This window comes from Ursus maritimus, unplaced genomic scaffold, assembly GCF_017311325.1.
Source record: "Ursus maritimus isolate PB19 unplaced genomic scaffold, ASM1731132v1 scaffold_11, whole genome shotgun sequence".
Taxonomy (NCBI): Eukaryota; Metazoa; Chordata; class Mammalia; order Carnivora; family Ursidae; genus Ursus; species Ursus maritimus.
In genome coordinates, this window is record NW_024423453.1 from 26654276 (window position 1) to 26668716 (window position 14441).

The window sequence follows — 14441 nt, forward strand, 5'->3', positions numbered from 1 at the left end:
ATCATCAGAAATTTCAGTGAGTGGTAATCACTGATGACAGATCACCATAACAAATGCAATAATAACAAAGAATTTGAAACTAATGTGAGAATTACCAAAATGTGTCACAGAGAAATGAAATGAGCAAATGGCGTTGAAGAGGTACTGATAGACTTTGCTTGAAGTGAGTTTGCCACACATTTTCAGTTTGTAAGAAACACAGTATCTGCAAGGCACAGTAAAGCAAAGCACAAGAAAAGAGATGGCTATGGCTAGTGGCTACCATATTGGAAGGATGGATATAGAGTGAAGTCTCTCTAATGTTTAATGTTAACAGTAGTCACTTGCACTACAATTTGGGGTGTTATCTTTTACCTTTACATTTGTACTTTCTAAATGGTTTAAAAATTTTTGTTATCCTAGTATCATTTTTTTTTACAAAAGAAAGCAGAAACTAGAATGATTTTTCTTTTTTATAAGTCTAGAGGAAAATAATAAAATAGGGAGATATTGAAGATTATGATTTTTATTTTTGTATTTTTAGCATTTTGAATATTTTTTAAAAATACACTCCGGGGTCCACTCAATTTTCCTGTAAACTTAAAACTACAAATCTATTGAATCTATTGGAAATAGAATCTATTGAAAAATGCAATAGAAGGAGCAGCAGCTGCTTAGCAATATGACACCCAACCTATGTGAGCACCAGGGATCTTGGCATTATGTCTCTTCAAGCTATAAAGGAAGCAGAGGTGAAAAATAGTGATTGTCATTCACTCTCTGAGAGGCCTGATTGTGTTGCCATTACAACACCACGCAGGAAAGAGTAGAAATGGGTTGGGGGATGGGGCGTCTGGGTGGCGCAGTCGTTAAGCGTCTGCCTTCGGCTCAGGGTGTGATCCTGGCATTCTGGGATCGAGTCCCACATCAGGCTCCTCGGCTCGGAGCCTGCTTCTTCCTCTCCCACTCCCCCTGCTGTGTTCCCTCTCTCGCTGGCTGTCTCTCTGTCACATAAATAAATAAAATCTTAAAAAAAAAAAAAAAAGAAATGGGTTGGGGTATATTTTGTAGAATGATTGCCAGTCCTACAAGAATTTGATTTATAATGACAAAGATAAAACAGTACTTTTAATGTTTCTATCGTGTATATAAATGTCACCCACAGAACTGTATAATATGGAACAGGACAAGCCACAGGAAATAATTTAGAACTTAGTTTAAAAAAATCTTGTGGTGAAATGGGGGGGCAATCATGTCTTTATTTAAAATCCTACAAAATATAAGAATTTGGATGCTCTTGATTCTCAACTCCATTACCCCCATGTCCCTCTGATTTGACCCAGTCTTTCTCAGTGGATTTCACACCCTGTTCGACTATATTAAGGAAGGAAGAAGTACATGTTTCCCATCTCTGCCTTGCCCTACACAGACACGAGAGTGATCTGCAATTTTACAGATGATGATTCTGGCCAAGCAGTGATACTGTCCAGTTAATTACTCCCTCCCCTTTGATGCAGTCTTATTATCCAGTTTCTCTGTATACGGTAGATTCTATCTCTGAAAGCAGTCCCTCTGCTTTTCAAAACTGCCCATTCAATCATTCTTTGTTGATATATTGATTTCTTACAATTATTATTATTATTATTATTACCATTACTGCTGTTATTATATGTCTTTGCTAATAAAAGACAATGTTCTTTGGAAAAGAGCATATTCACACAGAGTATTTTTTACCCCTAATTGTTCTCATGTGAACATGCATATTAACACTGTCAGCAGTATTAGTTTTGAGTACGAGATATGAGCTATATTGCTTTGAGTGAGTGTGTATTTATATTTCTTATTCTGCTAAATTAAAACTCACTGGTCATTATGTGTGTCGTGGCATCAAGCACATTATTTTAGTGCATGAGTAACAATGCTATTAATGCTAATAACAATGACAACAGCAACTATATACGAAAACAATAAAGACAGAAAAGCGAGTGCAATGTGGCAACTCTCAAATTTCCCCTTACTAGCAATTAAAACTCATTTGGGAAAGAGAAGGAAGCCAAGCAAAGTTAGATTCAGAGAGCTGAGATAGAATCTGTTAAAACAAAAACAAACAAACAAAAAAACCGGAGAGAGAGTATTGATTTACAAGGCCAACATTATGAAATAATTTTTTTGATTTCCAATTAGCCTACTGTCATGCCTTTTTTTTTGGTAACTGGTACTTGAAAAACCACAACCTCTATATTTGCATTAAACACACATATGAGGCACTAGAATTGGACATGTCTATAAATTTGATCTAGTTTTATAAAATGTTGAAAGATATTTAGAATTAATATTGATTTTTGGAACTCAGTTGATCTCTGAAAAGAGTATTGCTAAAAACAGTGAATTGAAAAATAAATATTTCTCTTTAACTTAAAATCTACTCATAGAGTACTGATTAAAAGAGCGGTGTTAAAGAGTGGTTTAGAATTAAATGGTTAAGACTTCATTTATCTTACATTCTCTTTAATTTTTCAGTAAAAGTGAACCTGCTCATTAATCCAAATAAAATGCAAGCAAGGGAAATTATAAAGGTTTATAACTGGGAAATACAGACTTTGCTTATATCCATTAGAAAATAGGAAATCTTCTGTTTTGCTTTAAATAGGTTACTCTTAACCTAAGTTCTGCATTTTCTGAGAGTAACTGGTGAATGTTGCCAAATTCAGTCTCTACAATACTCCGGCACATAACACTACTGCCTTGTGTGAAGAACAATTCAGGAGACATACTGCAGAATTATTGTAGCTGTGCATTTGCTATTCTGCTCCTTCTATAGTCAGAGTAAGAAATAAATTATGAATTTGTTTATAAGTCAAATAGAGCTGAATGCAAATCCTACCTTTGCTACTACAGTGCTCTATAATCTTAGATGGTATCTTTGATCTTTATCAGTTTGTTTCTTCTATTCAAAAAAATGGGAAATTTTGAAAATATTTGTTTATATTCTCATTTAATTGCCTCTACTAATTCAAATTCTTTTATTAAACTTCTATGAATCTATTAAGCAAAAGATGAAATTTATACATTATTTGGAATTTTCTCAATCTTTATAGCTCAGAAGGCAGATCCCACCCTCATCAAGTCGGCTCCAGGGATAGTCATTGCCAAGAAAATGGCAATGAGGAAGACTGCGAGGGTACAGCTTCTTTCCAGTTCAGCAGGAGAGAGTATGATGATTAATTAGTGATGTCTGAGGGTCCAGTGGGGTTGTATATTTGCTACCTTTGTAAACCATCAATCATGGTCTTAATGTGTTTTTTACAGATACCATATGATTTCCTGTTCGTATCATAAGTTCTATGAGACAGCAAGAAGAAAAGTAATTGATCCAAACCAGAAGGTTCAGGTACGAGAGACAATATGCTCTTACTAGCTCTCTGATTTTGGTTATGTTTTGATTTTTGTTGGTCCTTTTTCATTATTTCTTAATTGATATCAAAAATATCTTGATAAAACTGTTGCAGGGCATACATAAAATAATTTATGTGAAGGCACAACATCAATTATAACATATCTTAACATTACGTATTCATTATTTTATGATATATATCGTATTTAGACTCCATTATATTTAGTATGAGACATAAATTTTGGTTGAATTTTTCACAACTGGTAAATGTGGCCTATTTTAGTTGGGTTATAAAGTCTTTAGCTCCTTAAAATCACTTACTTCTCAAACCATTATAGCATTTTGATGAAAATTATATTAAAATGAATAGGAAAAATAAACCATTATTCTGGATCATAGTTGTGATGATGATGGGCATAGTTACTATTAAAAGGATACGTCAGATATTTACAGTCACATGATTTCATCCATATTTGAATACACATTATATTGTAATTAATGCCTATTTAAGTATCAAAAGCATTTCATTTTCTTTTATTTTTAGAAAATTGATTTTCAAGCTTCTTAACTTCGTTTCTAAGGGAATCAAATATATTCTCTATGTGAAAATCTGTGTTCACTGTCTCCAAGTTTGGATAATAAGAACACATTTTAATTATCTTGTTTAAAAATATGGGTAAATTATAGCAGTACTTCAATTTATACTGTAGAAAGGATGCCGCACCTTCCAGTCTCACAGATTTTTTTCCCGCTTCTGTCACTTAGGATTATTCCCTTTCTTTTGCCCTTTAAATGCAATTCATTAGCAAATAACAATTTTTACCTCCTATGTATCTCTTCAATCCATTCATTTCTTTCCGTATTTAGTACCTGTGACCTAATCCCCAAATTACCACTACTTCTTTCCTGGACTATTGCAATAACTTCCTAACGAGGTTATCAATATTTCCTCTGGCCAGTTTCCTAATCCATTTTCCACGGTGAAGTCAGATCAATCATTCAAATAAATCAAATCTGATCTTGGCACACTTCCCTGCTGAAAATGGCATTTTGGGGTCTTACGTATGTCTCTAACCTCATCCAGTCCCATCCTCCTCTTTTGCTCTCTCCCCTCTAGCTGTGCTAGTCTTCATTTCCTCATACTTGCCCCTCCCATCACAGTAACTTTGCTCAGGGTGTTACCTCTGCCTGGAATGTTCCTTCTCTCTCCATCAAATTAAATTCTCAGGTCAGAGAAGCATTTTTGGAATTCAGTCGTCAGTGTAATATAAGCTTCCATAGAACCATTTCTCTTTTTAGTAATTTTCAGCACTGAAATGCTGCGCGAATAGTGCAAACACATTATTGCTCTCTGTCCCTACTTTTGGATATGAAGTGCAGTATGTGAGGGCTGGATCTTTTTAGTATTTGCTCATCATTGGATACTCATCCCCTAGAACAACCCAAGCCTAAATCAACAATAAGTAACTATTGGCAGGCACTAGTTCTGCAGGGTAGATATGTTATTTTATTTAACCTACACAATAAGCCTGTAAACTGGGCGTAGATAAAAAAATGAGGAACTGGAGGCAACAAGAAGACAAGTAAATTGTGGTGGCCACGTAGATGGTAAATGGAAGAACTGAGTTTTGAACAAAAGCCCTACAGAACTCTAGCTCCAGAAGCCTGCTAAGAACCTCTCTGATATACTGCCTCACAGGGTAGACAGTTAGTGAACGTAGGTTGAATGAATAGCTGCCCTGCTTTTCAGGACAGTCATATACCATGAGGAAACAAATGTGTGTTTCTACCCGTACATTCAAAAATTGGATTTTGAATAATTTATTTAATATATGGTTTAAGTTGAATAATATCATTTATAGCCTCCAAATTTGGTGAAAGTCATTTGGTATTTTTTATGTGGTATACTACAAATAGAGAGAATGTAATTATGTTTACATAAGTATGCCAAAAGTTATGCAGCTTCTGTATGTAGGCTAAAAACTGCAAATATTTGAAAGCTTTCTTACACAGTGAATAATATTCAGATGTTCAGTAAAGGATTTTAATGGTGTTTTCGCAACATCTTATTCAGACAGAAATTTAACTTGATAATTCTCTTGTTGATTAATGAAAGGTCAGGTTTTTTTTTTTTCTGTCTAACCTGTGATTTTAGATAATGACATCCTTGCTCATACAGAGTGTACCTACTTTGAGATAAGCACATAGACTTTACGTATTTAAATATAAATAAAGAAAATGTTCTATTTTCTGTATTTTTGGTCTACTGGGAGAAACAGAAAAGATTAAGTGCAGTTTGATAAGTGTATAAAATGGAGAATGATAATTTATTCATGGAAAATTTTCAGGACCAGTAAGTGTTAGCCAGTTGAATATTGGGAAAAAGTATTGTTTTTTTCCTTTGTAAAATCATAGAGTTGTAGGAGTTTTCATTTGGAGACCAAGAATAGTTTATTATGCCTCTAGGATAGGATGTGATTGATTAGATATTGCAGAGGAAGACAAGATTGGCATGGAGGTAGTAAAAACTTAAGGCAAAAATGTTAGAATTGGCCAGATCATAAAGAGGCTTGATATTGTAAGGATTATCAACTTTTTCCTGAATGTTAATGGCTATAAAAACACGTAGCAGACAAGTGACAAACTTATATTGTCATTTTAGTAAAATCATCTTTGGGAAGGATGTAAAGATAGATGGGGACAAGGGGGATTTTTTTCCAGCACGAATAGCAACTAGAAGGCTATTTTGATAAACCAATAATTATGAGCACTGTACTAAGGTTGTTGCATTAGGTCTGAAGAGAAACAAAAGTATTCAACCTGATGTGGTGACTTATTAAAAATGAGTGACGAAGGAAAGGAAGAAGCAAGGGTTAATATCAAATTTTGAACTTTCATAGTTGTTGGAAAGGGGTAGTGATATTTTTCTGCCGTATGTCCCATGAAAACTGCCTTGGGATCTGTACAGAATGGGCTTTTCATTTCAGGGGGCTTCAGGTGTGCTCTCTAATATAAATGATTTGATTTTAAATCTCAAAATAAATAAAGCATTAAAACATGAGATACATTAAAAACTCCACTTTCAGGTAAGGACGTTTAGGAATAAAGAAAGTAAGTTTTGAGAGTTACATAGCTAATAAATGGCTAAACCAAGCGATGAATCCAGATCCCTCATTCTCCCTGGAATTAATCACTATTGATTGTTTGCTGTGCAAAAGATGAAATGCATCAAACAATTAAGGAGATGATTTTATTCAGGTTATTACAATCGGAAGTTCTCTTGATATGAAGTATCATTTCAAAGCAAAGGAGGGCGGGTTGGGGTTTATGGAGCAGATTAACAAGGGAGTCATCAGAGAAATTTAAGGGAGTGTGGAGGAATGATGAACAGCAGTCTTATTTGAAGGGTGGAGACAGCAAATTCACAGAATATGCCAGAGCAGGATGGTCCTTTGTAATTAGCTGTTTTCCAGCACAGGAAAAGGTAGGGGATTTCTTGACCATCGCTGTTTTCCAGAAACACAGGCACAGATAAATTTCCACATTCTAATTTGTTATTCAATTAAAATGATTTGTTAAAGTAAAAAAGCTATGCAGTAGGGATAACTTAGCAGTTCAAGCTAAATAGAGGATGACAGTATTTTTTTTTAGTAACCCCAATTAGTAGAGTTACTCTGTGTAAGATAATGAATATGTACATAATAGATAGTTTATTCCAAAATCGCCACCTTTTTTCTTACTTTACTTTCCCTAGGTTTCAAAACATGTTTCCTGCTATGTACTTGAAGTTTCTGTATTTATACTCTCTAGGAACTCAAAAGTCCAAATGCTCAAAACCTAACTCATTATCACCTTTTCCAAAACATGCTTATTTTATATTCCTTCTACAAATATCCATCCAAACATTCACATTAGAAACCTCAGAGTGACCCAAGACTCCTCCCAACCTCTCACCTCACACAGAGAATCAGTTGAAAAGATCTTGTTCATTCCATAGTCTAAATTGCTCTATAGTCTATTTTTTTTATATCTCCACTGCAATTCTTTTGCTACTTATTTTAACATTTGCCTTGTCTTCCTACTCTTATCACTGTCCTAGACCATTGTATCTCATCCACTTTGCTGCCAGTTAAGTAATGATAGAAAATAGTTCTTGGTTGCTCATTAAAAAAAGAATACAAGAACACATAATTTTCCATTTCTTATGAGATTTAACCAATGTACTGCTATATGCAAGTCTTGCATAATCACAAAGACCTTTATGCCATGGCACCAAGTGGTTTTCCTCGCCTCCTCTGCTCTCACTTCACATCATTTTTGACCCTCACTCTGGCATTCAATATATACTCGCATATGCCTTTCACAGTATGTCTCTCCTTCCTGGTATACAAATGTCCTTCTCATCTGTGTGGGGAATGCCTATGTATCCTGTAGGACCCAGCTTACAGTTGACTTTCTTTCATATGCCTTTGAAAACTGTTGCTTTGGATATAAATTTGTGGGTCTTTTTACTTTCTAATATAACCCTTTATTTTATAGCCTCTTCTCTAAATTGTGAATTAGTCGAAGGCGTATATTGTAGGCAAATACAGTATAAGACGGCAGTTAAAGGCCTAGTCTCTAGATTACAGTGATTGAATTTCACTTCTGACCTCAGCATATATTAATTAGGTAACTTGGGGGATATTGTTTAACATCTTCAGATCTCAAATTCCCCATCTATAAAGTAGGAAAATTAATTAAAATACCTTTTAGGCCTTTAACATTGCCTCATTTTATCTATGTGTATCAGGTCAAAAAACGCTCATTAGACAAGGTGTTTCCCATAAAACTAGTGATATTTTTGTCATCTTCATTATTACAAGTGTTATTTTTAAAATTTCTAGCACCTAATATAGTACTTATTAATAATAATAACAATGATAATAGTTTTATTAATCAGTAATGGTGTATTAACGCACATTTCATACTCACAACCACTTTCTGAGTTCTGTCTCATTATCACTCCTGTTTGCAGGTGAGGAAACCAAGGCATAGAGATGTTGGATTGCAGAGGACTTAAACTCAGGCAATCTCTCTTCAGTGCCCTTGTAAATAATCACTATAACTGACTGCCTCAGTATGGAATAAAATATTAGGTTATGAATGAGTTTATCAAGTGTGGTTAGAATAAGACCAAAATTGAATGCACTTAAACCTAATACCTATACTTCAACTATTAAGTTTCTAGTTTACGATATAAAACTAAGGATATTACCTCTAATGGAGGCCACAACTGTAATACGTACACAATGCCTAGAGCCCAATTTATTAGGTTAGGTACTTGGATCTCAAATAGGAATTTAGGATAAACAAGGAAACAGATCAATTGCAAGCACTTAATGTGCAGTGGTTAGTATAGGTCTTCGTGACTGAGGACCTAGGGTGATTGAACGCTTCACGTACAAAATAGGTACCTTCTAAGAAAGAAGAATCATCAAATTTAAAAAGTGGTTCTATTTTAGAAAAATAAAATTTTCAAAAAATTAATTTCAAAAAATTAAATAAAAAATTTTCAAAATAATATTTTGCCCATTCCAAAATAGAAACTGTTGTTTTAGCTGGAATATAGTTTTATTCATTATAAACTATGAGGGGCGCTTGGGCGTCTCAGTTGGTTAAGTGTCTGCCTTCAGCTCAGGTCATGATCCCAGGGCCCTGAGATCGAGTCCTATGTTGGGCTCCCTGCTCAGCGGGGAGTCTTCTCCCTCTCCCTCTATCCCTCTCTCTCTAAATACATAATTAAAATCTTTAGAAAAACATAAACTATAACGAATATAATATATATAGTATATTATATATAGTTTTATTCATTATAAACTATATACAAATATACTGTATACAATTATTCATTATATTAAGTTTTATTTTGGTGAAAATCATTGTAAATATTATTTTAAACTGATTATTGAAACATAGGGTTTGTAAAGGTAATTCTTCATTTTATGACTGTATTTTAGATAGATTTATTATATAATATGTAAACCATATTCTTACCTTTAAATCTTATCCTTGATCTCTCAATTTTGACATGTAAAGGCCTGCATTACATTAACACTTACAAATGTAGAGATTGGGAAGAAAGAATAAATACCCACCTAACCTAATTATCACTAGTTTTTAAAGACCTTTTACCACTTAAATTAAACATGCATGGTAATGTTTATAATTTGGAATCTTTTAAAAGTCAAATAGTCATCAATCAACTCTATCTTCCACATGTACATATAAAATTAGCAACAGAACTTTGTTGTATTTAAACTCTTGATATACATATATATATCATATTTATTTATCTTATCAACATTATCACATTTATTCCTCAAAACAACACCCTTAAGCAGCTCATATTTGCATTCCTATTTTAGAATTGAAGAATCTGAGCTTTAGAATGATGAATTATGACCAAATTGGCCAAGACAGAACATGAAGCCAGCTACTTTGACTCAAGAGCAATAAAGGTTTTATTGAATCCTTTTATATTTGAGGCATGTCATTTCAATTTTTATTAAATAAATATCATCCTACTTGTGTTAAATAGATATTAAAATCAACAATGTAAGTCATAAGTATGCATCTTTTCTGATAGAGTGGATAGGAATGCTGCATTATGAAATCTTGGAAAATAGAATAATAATTCCAAAGAGCATCTATAATGGTGTTATATTATCTAGATTGGCCCATTTGTTCAACTGGAATCTTGATTATTTGAAATGAAGAAAAACATTTTTCTTTCCAATGCTTAGTGGACTTCTTTTTCTTTCTTTATTCATAAATTTATTCAAATGTTTGTTCATTTATTCCATAAATATATTTGAGTATATAGAAAATGCTCTGCTTGAGGTATTATTCAGTGCTGAATACCTCATGGTACCTAACTCTAGCTGTTCTTTATTTCATATCTTCATAGAAAGCAAACAGGTTATTTAAGAATGACAGGGGTAGAGTTTTTATTTTTCATTTCTAATTATTCATTTTTTACTTTAAGTAGGCTCCACACCCATCACAGAACCCAGTATGGGGCTTGAACCCACCACTCTGAGATAAAGACCTGAGCCAAGATCAAGAGCCAGACTCCCAACCAACTGAGCTACCCAGGCCCACCAGGAGTAGCATTTTTGAAACACTTAACTAAGTGTTGAATTGTTGCTGTGAGGAATAATAATATTCAGCTTCTATCCAAATTGTTGTTTTGTTTGTTTGTTTGTTTTTGTGGATTTTTTTTGGTCATCTTGGCCCTTAGTCTTTTCCTTATTTTCTCTTCTGTTGCATTTTACCATGCATTTGGATGGTTACAGTGTTACTGAACTATTAGGCAAAATGAAAGAATTGTCATTTTCTACCTGAAATGCTCAAAGTTTATCTATATTTTTTTATTTGAAGTTTTTATTTTAATTCCAGTTAGTTAATGTACAGTGTAATATTAGTTTCAGGTCAAAGGTTTATATATTTTTTAAAGAATCATTTATTTATTTTAGAGAGAGAGAGAGCATGAGCAGGGAGAGAGAGAGAGACAGAGACAGGGAGAGAAAAGCAGACTCCCTGCTGAGTGGGGAACCTCCCCCCACTGCCATGGGGCTCAATCTCATGACCCTGAGATCATGACCTGAGCCAAAATCAAGAGTTGAATGCTCAACCCACTGAGCATGCAGGTGCCCCCCAAATTTATATTTTAATCCCAACAATATATTTCAAGATGTGTAGCTTTCTCTCTGCTCAATTTCAGTTGCATCTGTTTCTGAGGATGGTTCTCTCTAATCTGGGTACTCTCTACCCTGGATTTTGTTCTTGAAATAGTTTTAAGAACATTCTGATACCTAGTGAAAAGAGAAGGGCTTCCAGGGCAAATATTACAGAAAAAGCCCTGTCATTCTAAAGACTATGCAAATTCTTTTCTCTTCTTCTACAGCAGTTAAGGGTTTTTATTATTTAACAATCTTGCTCCCATTACATCTAGGTTATAGTAGAGCAAAGATTCATGAAAAGGACATATAAAATAAGAATTTATAGATGAAAATAATAGTGCTATTATACCACAGGGGTCAAAATCCTTAATGATTATTTTAGAATCATAGGAAAATATTAATATTTAAACTAAATATGAGAAGGAAAATGAAAAAAGTTATAATCAGACATTCTAACTTCTAATTAAATATTATAAATTACCCTTGAAATCAAACTAAAACCAATAAATCAGTAGGTATATGCAGATACCAGATAAACCTAAGAAAGTTTGCTCAATTAATTACTCATCGGATTGTGTAAAGAAATAAAAATGAATCAGAGAACACCCTATTTAAAAAGCAAAAACTTTATAATTTGCACTAAGATGATAATTAATCGGTATGGAAACCAAGTATTTGGCATTTCTCCTATTTCCATTACATACAATTATGCCTTTTAGAGATTTTTTGGCTATTACATCGTAATATAAATTGACAAGGGATCGATAAGTAGCCATGGATATAAAACACTATCTTCTTAAGATGTTACCAAAATGTGTGCTGTGCCACATTTAAGAACTTTAAGATGCAACTGGCAATTTAAAAATCACTATGTAAATGTATCATTCTTGCTAAGCAATTAATTACTTCCATTCCATTTAACGGCAAATAAGAAATGCAAATAAGAAATAATTTGGCTTTGCTCAGCTGCTTGAATATTTTTGTTTAAATGCTTTACTTTTTATATTGTTTTAAAGATCACCAGAAGTAAGAATAAATGTAACTAGAATAATATGTTCTTGTGTTATTTAATGAACATAGAAGATAATAACTAAAAAATCCATATGGTTTGAGAACAGTTTTGGCTGTATTTTTTTAAATTATTGTTTAGAATGCCTTTTACTTGTTTGGCTTTTGAAAGAACTTTGATATCTCCGTTTGTTCCTCCTGCTGTAGCTCCTTCTCCTGCTCCTCATCACCTCCCACTTTTCCTCCCCCCTAAGAAAGATTTGAGAAAGAATGGAAAGTCTCCTATCACCCCAGAGCTGTGCGCTAGATTCCTACTACTTTATATGGGCTACTCCGTCATGTTGGCCTACTGTGGATTCGAACACTGGGTGACAGTTGTCACTTCACGTTGTGTGATCTTCCCCACTTGGGTGAGGGCATCCCCACCTTCCTTTGATGCCTCAGCCCCTCACTGTTGTGTAGAAAACTTCCTCATTCCTTCACACAATAAATAATATATTCAATACCTACTAAGGCTCAGGCCCTCTTCTAGGTCACAGGGATAAAGTAATGAACAGAACAGCATCCATTTCCCCACGTAATTAATATTGGTGTAGATGGAGACAGATAGCAAAAAGCTCAATAAAGGGCATTAAAGATTAGACAAACTGTCAGGGACTGTATGTGAAGATGACATTGTAAGGTGAGAATTAAATGACGAGTAGAAGGAACCACATGAAAATCACAGAAAAGAGTTTTTCAAGTTTGGGAGTTTTAAAGAACAAACTCTGAGGGAAGAAAAAGCGAGAGAAGGAAAGCCAGTGTGGCTGAAATTAAATGCATGAGAATGGGTGGTTAAAGGTGAATGGGGAAAAAAAAGTGTGGGCACAACCCATGGGCCTCTAAAAACAATGGTAAAATAATTGCAGCGTCCTGGCTGCAGTGAAGAATTACCTTCAAGCAGACTTCAGGTAAGTCAAGAGAAGACTGTCTTTTCTTCAGTGTACATCAGGATGAAGGGAAAGTTAGCTTCCCAGTCACCTCCCTGCTCCCACACGTACCTCTGCGCATAGTCACCTGTACTTGCACATGCAGAGTAGCTATTCCTCTAGACATAACATGCATACGGAGGGTCCAGTATGAACGTGGGACTACTCACAAAGGAGTTGTTCTTCTGAAAATGCCATGGAACAAGCTGGGCTGAAGGGCTCATGCTACCTCTAGTCACAATCCCTGAGCTATGTGATAGAACACTAACCAAGACTTTTCCACAAAGTATTGCTAATGTGTCCAGGTTCCAGACCACAATAGCAGAGGAGCTGGGTCTGTGTTCCATTCTTTATGTAGCTTAAGCACCCACCCTAACTCTTAGGAGTCCATCTTCCAAAGTCTGATTAGCCTGGTTCTGCTGGACTTCTGTGTGCTCCCCAAGAACGCAGTGAGCAGAGGGAGACCATTGCACCTGAAGCCATTTACACCTATTAGGCTTTCTCTTAATGAACACAACGCCAGGAGGACTTGCGTGGGTCCTATGTGGTTACTGTCTTTGTTTTCCCAATATTTATGTGTTTATGCAATGACTTCAAAAACAGAATCATGTCAGGACATTGATGGAATGAAAACCTTCATAAGCATGGTCTACCTGGAGAGCATTCTTGATTTAGCAGTAATTGTGATTATTGCAGGCTAAGTGTACACAACAGATGTAAAAAGAAAAAGGGAAGTTCTATCAACTTCTGGAAGTAGAAAGGCTTATTAGAAAGAACCTTAAATTGGAGGTTATACAACAGGTGTTCAGCTTTCACTACGGCCCTGAGTAACTTCAGAAAATTCTTGAGTTTTGTAACAGCTGGCAACTTTAGGGAAAAAAATGCATTTAAGTCCTTCAGCTGCATGATTAAGGCTGGAACTGAAGATGCTAAGTGCTTTGCAAAAGGTACAAAAGAATAAAGTAAGGAAAAGGAGCCAGATCTTCTAATACCCAGAGTTTTTTGTGTTTTGTTTTTTCTTTTTTTCCAATTTTCAGTAATTTTTTCTCAGTGTTCTTTCTTGTATCATGCCCTCATGGCTAAAGTTAGAGGTATAAAATGCTTATGATATTTTCAGCCACATGAATGCTGAATTAACTTTTTAAGCAAATGCAGCATTTACTTACAGAACTCCTTACATATTCTACTACCTCGGTGAGTGTCAAGTAAGTTATATAGGCACAAATGTTTAATTATTGATTTCATTGAAATCCCAGTCGGATTGCCTGGAAATATGTCTGTTTGTTGGGAGGACTCATGAAATTTCCATGAAAATATTGATTCTACCCTCAGTGTTTTTTTACCTTCTACTGTAATGTACAATCTGAA